General features: G+C 44.7%; 1 long non-coding RNA gene across 1 annotated transcript in view; it reads left to right on the top strand.

Annotated features, from left to right (window-relative positions):
- The window catches only part of LOC148645747 (uncharacterized), a 66,144-nt gene extending 61,488 nt beyond the window's left edge, over nt 1–4,656 (top strand). Inside the window, exon 3 of the long non-coding RNA XR_015928163.1 lies at nt 3,304–4,656. This is a non-coding gene — a long non-coding RNA (uncharacterized LOC148645747). The remainder of the gene's footprint in view (nt 1–3,303) is intronic.
- The last annotated feature ends 13,806 nt before the right edge of the window (nt 4,657–18,462 follow it).

Below are 18,462 nucleotides of genomic sequence, written 5' to 3'. Positions count from 1 at the left end.
GGGTGCATCCCCTATTCAGCACCCCGTAAAAGTTTATGTCCTTAACAACCCCTGAAATGTCCACAAAATTGTTAAGGGTTTAGTACTAACCCAGTTTGTGAATATTACCTTTGCAGATCATTTACCTGTGGTTAGTTCCACAGTATATTGCAGATATGTACAGTATACTGCAAACAGGTAATGTTGTTTTAGTTCCGTTTTTAGTAGCACCTGCTTATAGGTACAAGCATCTGGGGTCGCGTGCTTTCAGGTGCCTCGCTCTGCAGCTCCAAAACCCACTCCCTGCCAGTCTGAGGAATGTCTCTTTTGCAGTCTTTAAATCTAGACTAAAAAACAATATGTCAGGCTTTTTATTAGTGATGGCCTTTTTATTTTGATTTCTTTTTCTGTTCTGCTAACTTGACTCTGCAAATTGCCCCCCAGACACTGTTAGTGTACAGTACAGGGGTGCTAAAATATTTGCAATTCTTGTTTGGAATTTGCATATTGCTGGGCAGTTCTTTTTCAAGCCTGGAGACTCTTGTTAATATGCTGCAGTATGTGTGTAATCTAAATGTTGAAGACGACTGGCATTGATTGTCCTCAACGCTACCTTTCTGCCTTCCTTAGATCTTCCTACAGTAGGTCACATTGAGGGACTTTTTATAGCAACTGTACTTTACTTCCTCAGCTCCCTGGACTCGTTGACTTCTGTGAAGATCATATTGGTTTCCCACAGCCAGTCAGCAGTAACTGCGGTCTGTTGAGGGCACCGCACCTCTAAAGAATGGCGGTGATTGCTCTTAAGGCAGGACTCCTTGTCCTTCTGGACCTGAAGAATCTCAGACTGGCAGGCTTCATAATGAGCTCACCTGGACACAGTGGTAATTAAGACCAATTAAGAGTGATTTAAGACAACCAGAAGTCATTGGCAACTTGGAACCAGGAACACCGAAGTTAAAATCATCACGGAGCCAGGCTCTGCGAGCCCCGGACTCAGATGGTCAGGAGGCCGGGGTGAAGCCTGTACCGTCAGGTCTCTCCTGGATCCGCTGGTAGGCGAGCTTCTGGGTGTCCATCTCCCAAAGCTGAGCACAGAGCTTCGGAGGCACGGGGTTGAAATAATACACAGGGAACAAGGGCAGGTGAACGTAATAATGAAACTAAAATACAGAAGGGTCAGAGCGCCCTCTAGAGGAGGGGTGACGATCGTGACAACTTGAATCCACATACGGCCTACAAAGGGGAACTCTTGTGGGGAGGAAGCTGAAATAAATGGTCAAAGTCGTTCTGTCAGTCCCACCTGTCACAGATGTCGGAAGGGCAAGCCGTGGAATGACAAGGTGAGCAGTAGAGACCCTATGCGTAGCGGTAAAAAAGGGGGCAACACAGAGGTTAGCCCAGGCTCAGGGGGTCAGACGATGTCGGTATAGAAACCCGTGCCCTCAGGCCACGGACGTGGGCAGACCTGATGGTAGGCAGGTATCAGGACATCCGTACCCTCAATGCTGACGCAGGAGCAGAGCAGACCCAGGAAGTAAATAGGCTACACAACAAGACACACCGGAAAGACATGAATAATCACAGGGAACCAGGAGCAGGAGAGAAGTGGAGCTCCCTCTAGGTGTACAGGATGTGACAACACCCTTCTGTTGTCAAGCCCTCTAGATTTGTGTGTATTTCTCTGTCTTCTAAAGTAAAAGTTAACCTCCCTCTGAAAACTAGAAAGAAGAAGCACCTTGTTGCAGCAGTTGAGCCTTCTTCAGGTGTGACACCGAAACATGGGTTCTCCTTTCTACTTTCCAGCATGCAGTTAACCCTTACTCCCTCCTGTGTCGATCTTTGCCCTCGCACACTCGAGATTGTTCCAAGATTCGTTTGACCTCGGAACATTTTTTTTAATTCGCAAAAAATACATTCCGGACATTGCAATGTATCTCCCAGCATAAGAAAAAGACACGCCAGTTGTGCATGAAAACTCGCCCCTGCAACATCAAGGCTGCCTTCCAGTGTGAGCTGGGGTGCAATTGACAACTCACCAAATAATTCATTAACCAATTTCTTAACTGCCCCTAGAACACCACGGGCACATGACAGAGCAGGTCGAAGAACACAGTTCCAGAACATGCAAGACATCCTAGCAGAGAGGAGATGATTCGGTCCATCCGACCCATCAACTATTTGTTGTCTTCTAATGGGTCTTCATCTTCAATTTCCGCAGTTACAATCTGACAGTGCGAGCTTCGTCCCACGTGCCTCCATGACCTTTTGTGTAAAGGGGCTTTCTTTTTCCCCTCGAGTTCCAGATGAGACGAGACCAGAACATGACCCTGCCAGTTGCACCTTCAAGTGACTTTTAAAGATCCCTTGCATAAAGATGGCGGCCTGACGCAGTTTTTCTAATGCAAGAAGGTGGCATTAAAAAATGTTTCTAATATGCTAATTGCGCAGTTCATTGCTTGGCGGGGATGACACTCTGTGCACTTCGGTAATATCTTTCTGTGTATTAATAGAAGGTGAAACCACAGGAGGCTTTCTTATTATTAATTATTTATTGTGGTTCTCCTAACCAGCATGAAAGGGAAAAATACCACGTGCCCCATGCCAGGTGATTAAAGCTGGAGCTCTAATCGGATACCAGATGAGGCTGATAAGATTTAACAATGCTCTATTGAATATTTCATATTTCCCTACACGTTTGATAACAATCAAGCTTTTCTTTGGGGAGAATGGCCATTGGGATTGGCTAATTTCCCTTACTGAGCAGAAACGTGCCTGTTACTGTATTCAGAGGCAATCAGCCAGCGATGGTAGCTTAATTTATCCCTGCCTCTTCATAGTGAATAGAAACCTCTCCAAAAAATGAAATAAAAGTTCCGATCACGCATAAGCGCTTTTGGCCGCTCAAATGTGCATGATAAATTCCAAAATCTGCATCTTTCCCCAAATATTGAATGAAAATAACAGTGTGTGCTGAACCAGAGCAGACAGCATCTTTGGAAATGCTGCAGAAGCACCTGCTATTATTACTACTGTTAATATTGCAGATTCAAACAGGAATATATCTGCTGTTCAGTCAGTAGCATTTTAAAATGAAAGGCACTGAAAGCCTCATCATGCTAATCTCTCCAGTATTATGGGGGAATATTTGTCCCTATAGATCTTGGTTCAACGAAATTGTCAGTATTGGGCCAATTCCATCAGTTGCACTAGGCTGCAGTTTAAAACACTTCTTGTGATTGCTAAGCAACACCATCACAAAAAAAAAACTGCTTCAGCATACTTGTTGTACTATAAACTGCTAATTCTTCTTTCGCTCTGCAGGAGCGAGAGCCAGAGGTGTCCATCCGTGCCAGGACGGTGGTTATTCCTGGGCAGGGGCACGTCGATGGGACGTCTGCCCGGGAAGCCTGGGGCAAAAAGCGAGATTGCACCCTGGTTGGGACCCCAGTCGATCACGAGGCGCGCACAGGAGCTGGAGAGGACAACTTGGGGACGCCAATGTACCTCACCAGCAAGTCTCTGGCGGAGAGTAAGAATCTGTAAAGGTGCAGGTCCCTTTTCAGGCCATCAAAGCCCATGGGGGGATGGGGGGCAAGGCCAAAATTTCTTCAAGCATCCAACACTGGAGGTGGAGGTGATGGAGTCAGCATCAGGCTCCAGCCAGCCTATAACCCCCAGTACTTATTTGGAAAGCAGGCTGAGTGGACCTGGGAGCCATCTGGAAGGAATTAGGGCTCCATCACTTGCCCCTACCTGGGATTGAACCCAGGACCCTCCAGTCTGGAGCTAGACACCCTTGCCATCTGAGCTACCACAGCTCGAGAAGCTGTAAAACCCTAACGGGATTAATAAAGACTCCATCAGCTCCCTTAGAATCACAAATGGATGACTTAGTACTGGAGCTAGCTCAATCAGGCCATTGGCAACCATTTTAGGGTTCAGTCCTGTTACATCCGAAAGGATCTGGAGGACAGCGTGCTTGCACCGGTATTGAACCTCTGCCTTGAGACCCTGTCTTTGTGGGAAATCTGCAATTCGGAAAATTGGCCTGCTGGTGGCTGGGGGGCACGAGGACTCGTGGATAAAAGCAAAGAAGAGTCGACGGAGAAGCAGGGGGGCCCAGGTGGGGCGTCCGAGCTCCCGACGCTGTGGGAAACTGGCAGCCTGGAGAATGAAGTTGCTGAGAGATGAGAGCAAGAGCAAGGCGACAGTGTGAGGGGGGGAGTTCGTCAACCAAGTTCGTGTGTGTCAGGGCTTTTTCTGTCTCATTAGACCAGGTTTGATTAATGAGCAGTTCATATTCTAGTGTTCATTAAAGCCTAATCTACCAACTGATCTGGTGTCGGATCCCATATTAGCTGTGTCAGTTAAAGAGCACGGTTGGCTGTCAGTGTACAGAGGGCACTTCTGCCCGTCTGGAGAAGGAGAATTCCCCCCTGGTCTTTACCAGTCATGGCCTCCAAATAATCCCCATCTCTGAACTGGCTTCATCACTCTGCTCTCCTCCCCACTGAGAGCTGGTGTGTGGGGAGAGTACCAGTGCACAGTGACTGCTGTCGCATCATCCAGGTGGGTGCTGCAGATTGGTGCACATTATTATTATTATTATTATTATTATTATTATTATTATTATTATTATTATTATTATTATTATTATTATTGAAGTGGCATCTACTTCACATGAATTGTTAATAGAATCTGATAAATGTATTATGTATGGGGCCCATGTGGGCCAGACTGTAAAGCCCAGAGTGGGATTTAGCCACCCCTACTCTAAGAACAGCTCTCGGATCTTTAATAACCAATTAGTCAGAACCTTAGTCTGTCTCATTCAAAACAGTGTCCTTGCTCATCAGCTCATCAGGACCAGCCTACTGGTCCACCAACACCGTGTAGAAACACAACCTTGCTTTCCTTAGCCATCTCAGAACTGATTTATTTCTGCCATAAACACAATCTTTTTATAACCCCCAGCAGACTCTCCAAAGGGTAGACTCTAAATGAATTGGGGAACAGGACATCTGCCCCAGCTCCACAAAAGTTTATTTTTTTCTTTCCTTCTCTTAAAAGTTGAATATTCAAGTCTCGAGGCCCACAGCTGAAGCAGCACCATATTGCTGTGAAAACAGTCAGGTTGAAAGGATCTTCTCTCAGTGCTATTCAGTATTAAAGGATAGTAGTGAGTGCAGGGAAACTGAGAATTGATCCCTTTTCGGTTCATAGTCAATGAAGTGAGAAGAACCTCATTTAAAATGGGGTCTCGGGAGAAAGCAAGCCAAAAACATCCACTGAAGCAATAAAACATCTCTAACCCCTTTCAAAACACTGAAGAGCAGTAATGTGTCCCTTTCCCCAGGACAAATTACTCATCTCTGGCTACATTCTCACGGGGAACAAATCCCACATTTTTGTTGATCTGAGTTTCTAATGAGGACTTGCTGTAACCGTTTTCTCGGGAAAGAGGATATGACACAGCAGGATCGTGAAAAATGGAACACAAAATGAAACGACAACAGATGCAATGGTACTGTATATCCTGGATACAGTAGTCATTTGTTTCTGAAGTGCTAGGTAGACATTAATTTGCATCTGTTCTGTGGCTAAAATGCAACACCTGGATTGTCTTGGGTTTGTGGGTTTTCACACAGAAAGTGAGTGTTAAAATAGCCATGGTTATGGTTAATAAATTGCTGTAATTTAAAGCTACAGTACCTCTCACTATCAAGTTGTATGTAATAAATGCCCTGCACTAAGGAACACCCTTTCCTTGCTACTACAATGTGCCAGACTTTTGCCACATACAGTACTTCTGCTGAAAGAAGTTAATGAAAAAAGTGGTATTTTTTCTAGCCTTTTTAAAAAATCAATGAACACAAAAGAAAGCATACCATATTTACATTGCAGTTAAATTTAAAAGTTTGTTTGGTGGTCCAAATAAAATATTGAGGCCTTTAAGCCCAACGAGTACATCACAGTTTGTTAAAGAGATGCTAGTTGTTCAACACTTATTATTCCTGAAGGAATAACTGAGAAACTACTGTAGCTCTCAAAGGATGTGTGGGAGGTGTTTCAAAGAAGTCCTACTTGTATAAAAACCATAATTACACTCTTAGGTACAAGTTTGTTGGATATGCGATGAATCAATTACAAATTACAGTTCTTAATCTCCTTGCGGTTAATTAACTTGATTTCAAGGGAAGGACTTCTTTAGAGGAATCTGAGGTTGTGAAAAATACTCTGTCCCTTACAGGGTTTTGTCCTGCAGGTAAATAAATACTGCGTTTGCCCTTGATTAAATAATGCAATCACTGTTGAGCATGTACTGTAATTCAAACACAGCACAGAAGAGACCGTAAAGAGACTGTAAAAGTTCAGAATGTCAGCTGAAAAATACAGTATTCTCTCCCCTAACTAGTGTTCAGTCTGGATTATTAGAAACTTTGAAATATGTACAAGATGCTTTCGGAGGTGACAAATTAGTTACGTGGCTGTTTAAATGTTAAAATGAAGTGGACCATTAATGCTTACATCCTGTTGACCAAGAAGGAAAATAAATTAGGCATCAGTGTGCAATGTGCAATGAGTACATTCTTCTCCCAAATAGCAAAAACTTGTGTTGTTGCCTGTGAAGCAAATTTACATAAAACGGCGATACCAAACTGCTGTAAATTTTGAGTGGTAAAGCCAAGCAGAAGCTGGGTAATACCAGAGTAAAAGACCAGTGAACATGTGGGCAAAACCACAAAAAAATGGCAGAAATGTATCAATCGCCTGGTTGACACACACTCCTTCTGTCAGTGACTGCACAACAAAATGAATTAACTTAACTGCCTGTATTAACCTGAATACATACACTGATACCTCAGGCCTTCCTGCAAGGTTACATATTTGGTTTGGAACTTAGTTGTCTAATTGCATCTTCCAGTGGACCGAATCTCTTTCATTTCTGTTGGATGTAGTTATTTTAATGACTGGCTTATACAACCCCCCTTATTAATATTTCATTTCTAGCTGTTTTTTTTATTTAGTTTCTTCCCCTCGCTGCTTCTCGCCTCTGACGATGTGTGGGTCCTTGCTGTGCAAGAGGTTACGTGAAATGAATTTCTTTGCCCCCCAACACAGGTTTATTTACAGTATGTTAGCTATGTTTTTTCCCCAAGAAAAAAAAAAGCTGAAAATAAACACTAACGTAAGCCGTGTTCTCAGAAAGCTGTTATCTTCCACAGCGCTTTAGACGGAGCCCTGCAGTGTTTTTATTAACTGTATTTTCTATCACCTGGATATGGGTATATTAAACGACGTCCATGAAATAAATGCTACTTGTGCTGTATTTCCTCCTGGGAGTGACCAGCTGCGACAATGAGTCCTGCTGTCCTGCAGGGACTATAATGAAATGTACTTCAAGTAGGGAGCTGCGTCAGCATGCGTAGGCTGCCAAGGAAAAAGTATAGGTTTATTCCCTGCAAAAAAGAGAAGAAAATAAACAATTTATCAGGTGTCACACCTGAAGAAGGCTCCAGAGCCGAAACACTGTTTCCTTTCTTCTCTTTTCAGCAGGGAATAAACTTTTACTTGTTCCTATACAGAAATGTGCCTTGTATTATTGAAACATCCTGTTAAAGAGGATACAACCAATGCACCCAAGGTAAAGTGACTTTAGTTACGGTAACTTAATGATGGAGGACTGTGGGTAGGCTGAGTGGAGAAGAGGAAGGATCTGGTGACGAGGAACTCAAAGGCTTCCTCTGGTCTTTCTTTCTTCCATTTCTGTATCTTTTCCTACCCCATTCCTGCTTCTTCTGAACGACAGTGTCAGAAGTCAAGCCTTAACCCCCAAATGGGAGAGCTTTGTTTCTTTTTGGTAGCCTGAGGAAGAGGTTCCCCCTTCACTGCGCGTTGCTTAATGTTGTGGTTCCCCCTCGTTTTCAGTCATTTGCAGTCAGTTTGTTGTGTGACAGACCACAGAAAAGCGGAGGCACAATCCACGTACACATGCACTTCCATTAAGGATGCAGTTTAATCTCAGCATAGGAAAAGGGAGCAGGCCCTCACAGAGAACATGCAGACTCCACCCAGACAGGCTCCCCAGTCTGCAATTGAACCCAGGACCCAAGATTTTTGAATCCATCGTGGATACCGACAGCGCCTCCTGTTGTACTCGCCAATAAAATCAAATTTACTTTGCTAAAGCCAAAGTTGTAATCGTGAATGCTTTCTACCTCTTCTTGGTCCCTTTTGGGGGCACCTGTTTCTCCCGTGAGACCGAACCCCGGGGCGGAGAGGCGGGAAAGCTCTTGGGAAAGTGGAGAAACGGGCAACAGCTGGCAGTTGGCACTGCCCATGTGTTGGCGCTGGAGTAGCACAGTTCACCGCAGCCTCTGGGAAGCGCATTGTGCTTTCAGAAATTCTGAGACCTTAATCTCCTTATTCTGATATTTCTGCAAAGGAGATCCCTTTATTAGCCTAGTTAGGCTGTGTGACTAATTCTGACAGACAATGGATAAGCAGCCTTGATCTTTTTAATTTCGGCTTAACATAACATTGGTGTTATCTTAACTTCATACAGGTATTAAAACTCGTTAACAATCTGCTATGATGGGGGAGGAAAATATTTTACTATATATAATCCAACTTGCCAGCAGCTATATCACCCTGCAGCTCCCAGCTGGCAGCCCCACTGGAGCTCAGCAGGTGTGAGCCTGGCCAGTACCTGGAGGGGAGACTCCTGGGAAAGCTGAGGCTGCTGCTGGAAGAGGTGTTAGTGGGGCCAGTAGGGGGCGCTCACCCTGGGGGTCTGTGTGGGTCCTGATGCCCCAGTATAGTGACAGGGACATTGTACTGTAGTGGGCACCATCTTTCAGATGAGATATTAAACTGAGGTCTTGGCTCTCAGTGGTCATTAAGAATCCCAGGGCATTTCTTGAGAACAGTAGGGTGTTATCCCAGTGTCTGGGCCAAATTCCCCCCCTCAGCCTTTACCGTGGCCTCCAAATTGTCCCCATGTGTGATTGGCTTGCACTGGCCCTGCGATGGACTGGCGTCCTGTCCAGGGTGTACCCTGCCTTGTGCTCGTTGCTTGCCGGGTAGGCTCCGGCTCCCCACGACACCGTAGGGTATAAAGCGGTTTGGAAAATGATGTGACACATAACCCACCTTCCTTTTCAGCACATCACTCTTTTTTGCTCCCTCACAGCTCCACTTCCGTACCTGGAGGGTACCTGGAGGGGGCGCTGTGTCTACAAGTTTTCATTTAACCCTGGTCTCTCGATGCCAATCAGTCGTTCATTTAAATGGTCTGTATTACCACAGTTCCCGGCTCTTAACGCATTAAGGATTACATGTTACTTATAAAACATAGTGGACTGCCACCCCTCCAGAACCAGGAACGAAAATCTTATGCCACAGTTTTATGCCAAACTTGGTATTGGCTATTTCTGTTTTTGAGGACAGTGTTAAACCTTTTATAGCACATTGAACAATCAACAGGTACAGAGTAGATCCAGAGTATATATTGAAATAAGAAGGATATCCATCCATTTCCAATAGCTTCTGAGTTCAACACGCAGTCACGGTGGCCTAGGTTGTCAAAGCAAGCACAAAGAGAAATTTAGAGACCCCAGTCAACCAGGCCATCATGCATTTTTTAAGGTGAGAGGGAAATGGAGAAAACCCACAGGGTGAACATGCAAACTCCACACAGATAGTTCCCCAAGATGGAATTGAACCTGAACCTTTTTAGTGGGCCAGCTCAGGAAGAACAGGCGGCTTGTAAATTTGATTAAAAAACAGCTTGGCACTTTAAAACAACGGTGTCGAACAATGTACTGTCCACTACGGTACTCCTCATTTGTGCAGAAAGGTTTGGGAATTTACAGTAGCTCTCCAGATTTCCGTGATAAACTGTAGGAAGAGGCGCGAGTGAGCAAGAGATCAGCGGTGAACAGCTGGCGAGAGGTTCTGCGTCGGCCCTGTGCCGTCTCGACTGTTCAATCTTCCCTCTCTGTGCCTGTCTCCAGAGCCACGCTTTTTCCATGTCTACTGCCAGGCTTTGTTTGATAAATGAACAATTATTCCCAGCTCCCCGTTAGATCCCACACCTCTGGGAGCCTCTTAATTAGCCCAATCCAAAGGTTTCCCTATCAATATGCTGACAGGTGGTGATATTTAAAGGAGATTAAGAAGGCAAGGCTCGAGATTGAGTGGGCCCGACACACTGGGCCGAAGGCGGCATGTGGGCGGGGGGGGAGGTTGTCTATGGAGCACAGCGTCTCGCAGTTAGAAAGTTTCTATCAATTTTCCCGAATAGTTCTAAATGTCACGATTACTCACTCACGCTGAGCACATCTCCAGATTCCCAACCGGCTGCTCGTTTCGGAAAGCAGCGTGAGTTTGTCCCATTTACGCTTTCAAATGAACGGGGCGAACTTATTAGTATGCGTTTGCTATTTTGTCTTCCGTGTTCTAAACGAGAACTCTTGTGCTGTATGTTGTGCTAATGTTGAAGAGGAACAGCTGGAGAGGTGTGCGGTTTCCTGTTGGGCAGGCTCTCAAAGTTCTATTGTTCTTTTCTATTAACAAGTCCTGCTTGTTTGGCTCACTTTGTGGGATACTGCATATGAAAGATCGGATAGGCAATGCTGAAGCTTAAAATGCGAAGCGCTCCAATTTTTTGTAACCTGAATGCGATACAGAATCCCAGGCATCAGGCGTCTTTTTGCTTCAGGGCAGAGAGAGCCGCAGAGTCCCTGCCATTTTCTCTGGGTCTGTCTGAGTCCCTCTCCGTCTCTGTCTGCTCCTCCACCAGCCCAATTTACTAACAATTAGGTCCCACATTAAAGCAGTAATTACTGCCTAATAATCAGCTCATTAGACGCAGGCATTTATCAGAAGTCTGAGACACCAACATTAATTAGCAATATCATGGCAATTAAAGTTACTTCAGATTTCTTTTAAGGAGGGTCAAGTAAAACTTAATGTCTTTAATTACAAAAAGGTTTCACCCAGTACATAAGCATAACACTATACTAAATTTGGAGCTCGTTGAAGATGACTAAAATCCTCAGCAGGCACGCACAAGCCAGCTCCACATCAATGCTTATCCACCAATTTGGAGGCCGCAGTGTCTTTTTTCCATCTTCTTTTTGATTACTTGACAGCAGTCGTATAAGGGTGGGTGTTTATTCGCTCTGAGGGCTGGACCTGGCTTTTCAGCGCTCTGTAAAAACGCAGGCTTGTGCCCTGGCAAAAACACAAACTCGCTGTATCCTGCGCCCTGCTGAGCTTTCAGTTTTGCCCAAGCCCCCCCTGCTCGTCAGGACAAATGTGGGATACGGCCTGATAATCGCTCTGATCCGTTTTCAGGGAGAACAGAAAAGGCAGTTTTCCAACTTTTTAGCTGAGCAGACAGAAAATGTCAGGGCCTCTGTCTCCTTCCTTCGGCTCGACGTGATAAAATAAAATAAAAGGTTCCCAGCCTCTCAGGAGCCCCTGCTAAAGCTTCGTCTGTATTTTCATGCCTCCGTGTGCCAGCTCTCTAAATTGGGAGGGGTACAGCAAGGTGCCAAAATTGTCACGATTGTAGTCCCTCCCCCTTAAGGGCGCTCCGGCTCTTCTTGTTTCGCCTCATTCCCTGCACCTGTTCCTTATTCCAGCCCCTTTTCAGTTCCCCCTTAAAAGCCAGACACTGATACTAATCAGGGCTCTGCACTGTTTTCCGCATCATGCGAGCCCGGGTCCTGCAGGCGTCTGGCTCTGCTATGTTTTTAACTTTCTGTTCCTGTTCCTCTTCCCCCTGCCGGTCCCGGCCCGGTTCCCGTTTTTAATCTCCTGGATGGATCGCCTGGCCATGGACTCATGGTTGTTTTTGAATATCTCTTTGGACTCATCCCTGGATTTGTTTGCCTCGCTACACCTTCCCCAACCACCAGCACTCCTTGGACACGCCCCCCTGTTTTTATTCCCGTCTCCTGCATGACTTTATCCCAGTGTTTCCTCACTCTACCCTGGATTGTGTCGTCTGCATAGGGTCCGGAAAGAACTGATCTTGACAAAAATGCTGCCTTCAGTCACACACCTGTCCCTGGGGATCTCCAAACCTTTCCATGGCTGTACAATAGCTGATGGGATCAGCTCTTCGTCTGCCTTTCCGTTATGCTGGGGTTGGCGGTCGAGCTCGAAATCCCGACTTTTCCCGAGGTGACGGCTGTGGACCCACCAGAGCTAAGCTGATGTCGAAGCTGAAACGGCTCCAGAAAACCGGCGTCTCAAAGCCGCAGTAACGCTCTGAAGCAAAGCTTTCAAAGGTCCTAATAATTAAACAAGTTAGAGCCCAGCCATAATGTAAACTAGACAGAGCAATTCAAGGGTTTCAAAGAATAAGCTCATTTCAGTGTTCTGTGGTCACTTTCCCACTCATGTTTAATCAAAGTCACGGCAGTTTCCTTTGATGTTCCAAGATGAAACTACCAACTTTTTCTTCCTCTAGCAGCCCAAGGCTTGGAACAGGACAAGCTCCCTGATTGCTGTTTATCCATACTTGGGTCTTTTGCTGTTGTCAGACTGCGGGTTCAATACTGCAAAGTAGTCCCAGCAGACATTACGACAAGAGAAGGAAAGCAATTAAGATACTGTGCCTGATAACGACGCATTATGCATGGCAGCGTGAGAAGGACACACTTTCTCCATTTCTGCTGCGCTACAACATGCCGTGTCCCTGTCTTACATCCGGCTCTGATTTACATCTGTTGGACATTGTTTGACGCACCTCCCCCCACCTGCGTATCTGCGCTTTCACACTGCAGTCTCAACCTGTACAACACGCTGGTGTGTCACCAGAGAGCACGGCTTTTCGATTTGGACCGCGCTACTCTGCAGTAGCGCTCGAAACACCAGTCATTGGTAAATCAGATGATTTAAGCAGAACCCACATCCTGCGGTGCAGACACGGGACCACAGCATGGTTTTTTCCTCCCTGAATATAAGTAGGCTCAAGGCTTCACCCTGTTTTTGACTTGCTTAATTATCTGCAGATGATCCTGCTCTGTCATTCGCACTAGATCTGGATCTAGGTGCGATTCCCTCCCCCTTCCCTGTCAGAGAGGCATGTCTCCGGTCAGGAAGGTGGGGCTTCCTGGTGCTGCAGGCACCAACCCTGAGCTCTTTCAAATCAAGACTCAAACCCTGCTTCTTGTATTAAACTGGTTCTGTGTTCTGCCCCTTCACATTCCCTCTAGTTGCATTCCAAACCCATGGTATAATTGTGTGAGCTCTGCTGTCTCCTCTCATTGTGTGCTTCGTTTTTTTCTTTTCTTACTGTAAGGGGCTTTGCGGGGCCACTTTACAAAGGCGCCATACAAATTACAGTTGACTTTGCTCACTTGAATCAGGTCTCCCAGACTCCCATCTCACCAGAACTAAATTCTAAATAACACCATAAAGGCAGGGCTGTGAGGGCCAGTTTTATTGTTTCCTTTCCAACACACTGGCAACAAGTTTCATTAGCAGTTGTGAGGGATGACTGCGAACTGCGGGCAGCCATTAACTGGAATCCAGACCGCGTCCTCCAGTTAGAGGAATACGGTCGTTTTCTTTAAGGTCGAATGTGTTAGCTGCAGGTCAGCACACTGACGCCAGACAGAAACAGTGTGAAGTATAATGGGTATTTGCTCGCTGCGTGGATCCCCACAAAAAGGAGAAGGCAGTTTCTGGACAGAGGATCCACTGCTCGATGTTCTTTAATCTATCTGCCTGTGGGCATGAAACAAGAGGGCAGGATATTGACACAATAAGCAGGAAACATAATGAGCTTCAGAACTGTTGGCAAAGAGACTGGAGACTTCATTGGTTTCTACAAACTGCCCGGTGGTCTGTCCTCCTGATTTACTGCCCGACTCAACTGAAATTTTTCGTGTGGTTCTGCTGTTGAATGATCACTGTTTTAAATGAGGGTTATTTTGCGTATTAAATTTTTTCTGTGCAGCTACAGAACATTACAGCATACTGTATACGCTCTTGTAGTCGTAACTAGAAACTGGTGGTTTTCTTAAAAGTGTGGTTAATTCCGTTATGAATCACAACCGTAAAGGTTCTGCTGTTGACTAATCACTGTTTTAAATGAGGGTTATTTTGCATATTACATTTTTTCTATGCAGCTACAGAACACTACAGCATATACACTCTTGTAGTCGTAACTAGAAACTGGTGGTTTTCTTAAAAGTGTGGTTAATTCCGTTATGAATCGCAACCGTAAAGGTTTGTTAACGACACCGAAGGACTGTTGTTCGATCTGTTGCTTTTGTCTGTGCTAAATGGTTTATGGGCAAAGGTCAGAGATTATCTTGGTTGGCCGTTTTTTTTCTTATTCTTCAGACAGCATCATTTTTCATGTAATCCTTTTCTGCACCAGACAATGTCGGTCGAGAACAAATTCTTATTTGACGGGACGTCCAGCCGACACTTTTACATAACAGGACATTTTGCTGCAGCAATCTGAGTGTTGTACTGTATGTGCTCAATGGGGCAACAGCATGGCTACTCAGGATTGGAATCCCTGACCCTCATCCAGACTCCAGATGCTTGAATGTTCCTCCACACTGGGGAGATCAAAGCTACTCTAGCAAATCTAGGTGGACCTGGAGTTGTTCAGGATGCTAATTTTGGAGACCAGGAGTCTTATTTTAAAGTGATTCACCCACAAGGGCATAGGACATGCTATCTGGGCTTAATGAATAGGAAAAAGCCAAATATGACCGATTTATTTTTCTTGGTCCATCACCAAAAAATTGTAAGATATTTCATCTCATCTTAATAACGATCTAGAAATGTCAATAAGCATCAGTTCTCCCCCACGGTGATTTTTTACTTGCGACAGCCTGTTTCTGGCACTTTGTTATAAACAAAAAATATAAACCACGGAGAACTATAGATGTGAAAATATTTACACCACCATCCAGTTCTCATTAACTGAAGGAATCTGGGGAATTTGCTCATATTTTCTGAAGGAGCTCTGTGCTCTGCTGCTCCCCTCAGGAAAGTGAGATTTCTTTGCACCAGTTTCGGAGCTCCTTCAAGGAAGCAGTGCTGAAAAGCTGTGAGAGACACTCCATTACCCAGCCAGATCTCTCACTTCCACTAGCACAAAGGGATATTAAAAAGGAAAACTGGGTGCGAGGGGAGTAAAAACGTCTGAACGATCTCTAGGTTTGACCTGAGGTGCAAAAATAACACAAGTGTTCCTTTATAATAATAATAATAATAATTGCTTACACTTCTATAGCGCTTTTCTGGACACTCCACTCAAAGCGCTTTACAGGTAATGGGGATCCCCTCCACCCCCACCAATGTGCAGCCCCTCCTGGATGATGCGATGGCAGCCATAGTGCACCAGAACGCTCACCACACATCAGATATTTTTGCCATGAAGTGAGTACAGCCCAGCTCCCTAGGAAAACCAGACTCCTTGTTTTCTTTTGTCAGTCCTTGATAGCCAGCTGGATCCATTTACAACAAAGAATAAGTGTCTTGCTTGTACAAAGTCCCACAAGGCAAATGTTACCCAACTGGCTATAATGGTCTCCTCTGATTAGAACCACTCTTATGTGATTCTGAATGTCGTGTAATTCCACGTGATCAGTATGTGTCAAAAACCCAAGTTAACAATCTTTATGAAAGCGAACACAAAGTACTGCACTGCCCTTCCGCGCGCCACCAAAATCTAGTTCAGCGTATGGGTTAGGTGCTGATAAAGGCGTTAAAGGAACAGACGAATTAAAAGTTGTTTGTGACCCGCCCAGCTGGGGGAACAGCAGCCTGCCCCTGAGGGAGAACCTGACCGAACCCCCCTTGCTTTCACAAGGAATGAGCCAGGGAGCAGCTGCAAGGGTGCAGACATTGTGGTGGAACCATTGTGAGAGGGAAGCCGAGCAGGAGAGGTGAAATTATAAATGTAGGAGAGTGGAAGTAGGTGAGATTCAGCAGCCTCTCTGACTAACTCCTCACACCTCCACAAGTCCCTAATATTCAAACTGAAGCTTCTCGTCCTCTGATTCATCCCTCTGTTCTCTGTGGGTCTGCAACATGTTTCTTTTTCACTTGACAGAATATGTTCACTTCTTAATCTTGAGTTCATCTGACTGTATGGATTTCTGTTCTATGTTAATCTATAGAGTTATGTAATTGTTTAGCACGGAAATTGCCTACGTTTAATGGCATAAACTAAATAAATCATGATGATTCCTACAACTAACTCTTAGGCTAATGCATATTACCTCGTCTTCTAAACTCTAATTGAAGTTTTTTGCAGAGATTGTCGGAGTCTAGGTTTTAAGACATAAATCATACAGTAGTTAAGCAGAAATCTCTAAATTTACATTTTCATAGTTTTGTCTTTCTCGAATTGCTGGCTTGCCGTTTCTCACTTGGGCACCCTTGTAAAAGAGGCTTTGGTCTGAACAGGTGTCTTCTTGATTCAAGAATAAACAGGTGGTTTTAGTAGAAGAACAGAGCTAGAGATATCTGGCATGTGAATTGACAGTCAAACTTTGACTTTTTTAGGTATTTTTATATACCTGTTTTTTGTGACAGGCATGAGGCCTGTGAATCCGATCTCTTGTAATCCTAAGAGTAAAGATTTCCTTTTCCTGCCAATATTCAGTGCCTTATCTGCAGGTCCTTGAGACAAACGCTGGAGAACAGTCTTATTTCTACTGAGGGACTGGCCAGACTGCTGCAGGCCAGCATTGTGTGCAATGAAAGAGGAGCAGAAGGAGAACGGAGAAGAAAGAAAGAGAACACACTGTTCAGATAATTAGTAGTTTGTGTTCGCTGAAAGCAATCTCGATTTGCTTTACATATGGACTAATTATTCAGAGAGATCGACAAGATAGCCCTTCAGTTAGACAGAACTGCTGTTTCCCCACTAATCCAGATGGAAAAACTCAGATCAATTCCCTGTTTTATTGCAGTTTTATTAGCTTCTGCGCTCCTTTCATTTTCATGTACTTTATTTCTTTTGCTTATTTATTGAAATTGAACTAACCTAAGGGTAGTTAAAAATCACAGGAAAAAGAAAATCCTGCATAAAGCGTTCTGCTGTGTACTGGGTAATGAGCTGCAATCATCGGAATTCATTAAAGCCATTGCTGGAAAAGACGGAAAAGTGCAGGATGAGATTTTAGAAAAACTCAGACATGGCAGAGCCATTACATTTAATTAACTTACGTAACTTAATCACCACGAGGCAAATTCCAGAAAATTTGTGCGCGCTGTTCGAGTCAAAACAGGGTTTTTGTTCAGTTGTGGTTGTAATTAACTCTCTCGTGCAGGGATTCATTGAGGAGAGAGGCTGTCATCCTGGTGCAGCAGGGCTTCTGAATGGAGCGTCTCAGTAAAAGAGGTAATTAAAGAGCAAATGACCACAAATCCTTTGCCCACTGACATTTCCTTTCATAATTGTTCACAGTGTGCGTGTATTAGGAGTGGGCTTTGAGTCTGTGTTATCTGTACCTGTATAAATTAAAAAATATTTCTCGAAAAGAGTAGGGGTGTAACCCCAGTGTCCTGGCCAAATTTCCCATTGGCCCTTACCAATCATGGCCTCTTTATAATCCTACTAATTTTTCTATCTCATTAGACTCTGATTAATGAGCAGTTCATATTCTAGTGTTCATTAAAGCCTAATCTACTAACTGATCTGGTGTCAGATCCCATATTAGCTGTGTCAGTTAAAGAGCACGGTTGGCTGTCAGTGAACAGAGGGCACTTCTGCCCGTCTGGAGAAGGGCTAGGTGCTGAGATCATCGTGGTATTCAGATCTTTTCTTTCGTTGTTTACTTGCTAGGTGCTTTGTTTAAAAGTTCCCACATACGATTTATTTGTTAATGTATTTGGCTTGAAGGGCAATGCTGTTAAAACAGCAGCTATATCATCCTGCAGCTCACAGCTGGCAGCCCCACTGAAGTTCAGCAGGTATGTGACTGGTCAGTACCTGAATAGGAGACTCCTGGGAAAGCTAAGGTTGCTGCTGGAAAAGGTGTTTGTGGGGCCAGTATGGGGTGCTCACCCTGCACTCTCTGTGGGTCCTGATGCCCCAGTATAGCATGGACACTATAATGTAAAAAGGCGCCGTCCTTCAGATCAGACATAAAACCAAGGTCCTGACTCCAAGGTAGTTTTCCAGAAAGATTATGGATGTTGTCCTAGCCAAATTTCCCCCTGGACTTTACCAATCATGGCCTCTTAATAATCCCCATCTCTGAACTGGCTTCGTCACTCTGAGAGCTGGTGTGTGGGGAGTGTACTGGCTCATCCCGGTGGGGCTGCACACTGGTGGGGGTGGAGGAGATCAGCATTACCTGTAAAGAGCTTTGAGTGGAGTGTCCAGAAAATTGCTATATAAGTGTAAGGAGTTTATTATTATCATTACATCAGTTGAACTTCTTCTGACACAGGGGGGACTCGAGCCAGAAAACACATCATTCAACA

Source organism: Lepisosteus platostomus, chromosome 18 (genome assembly GCF_059453375.1).
Source record: "Lepisosteus platostomus isolate fLepPlt1 chromosome 18, fLepPlt1.hap1, whole genome shotgun sequence".
NCBI classification, from domain to species: Eukaryota; Metazoa; Chordata; class Actinopteri; order Semionotiformes; family Lepisosteidae; genus Lepisosteus; species Lepisosteus platostomus.
The sequence above is the reverse complement of the archived record's forward strand: the minus strand, read 5'-3'. Positions and strand labels throughout refer to the sequence as shown.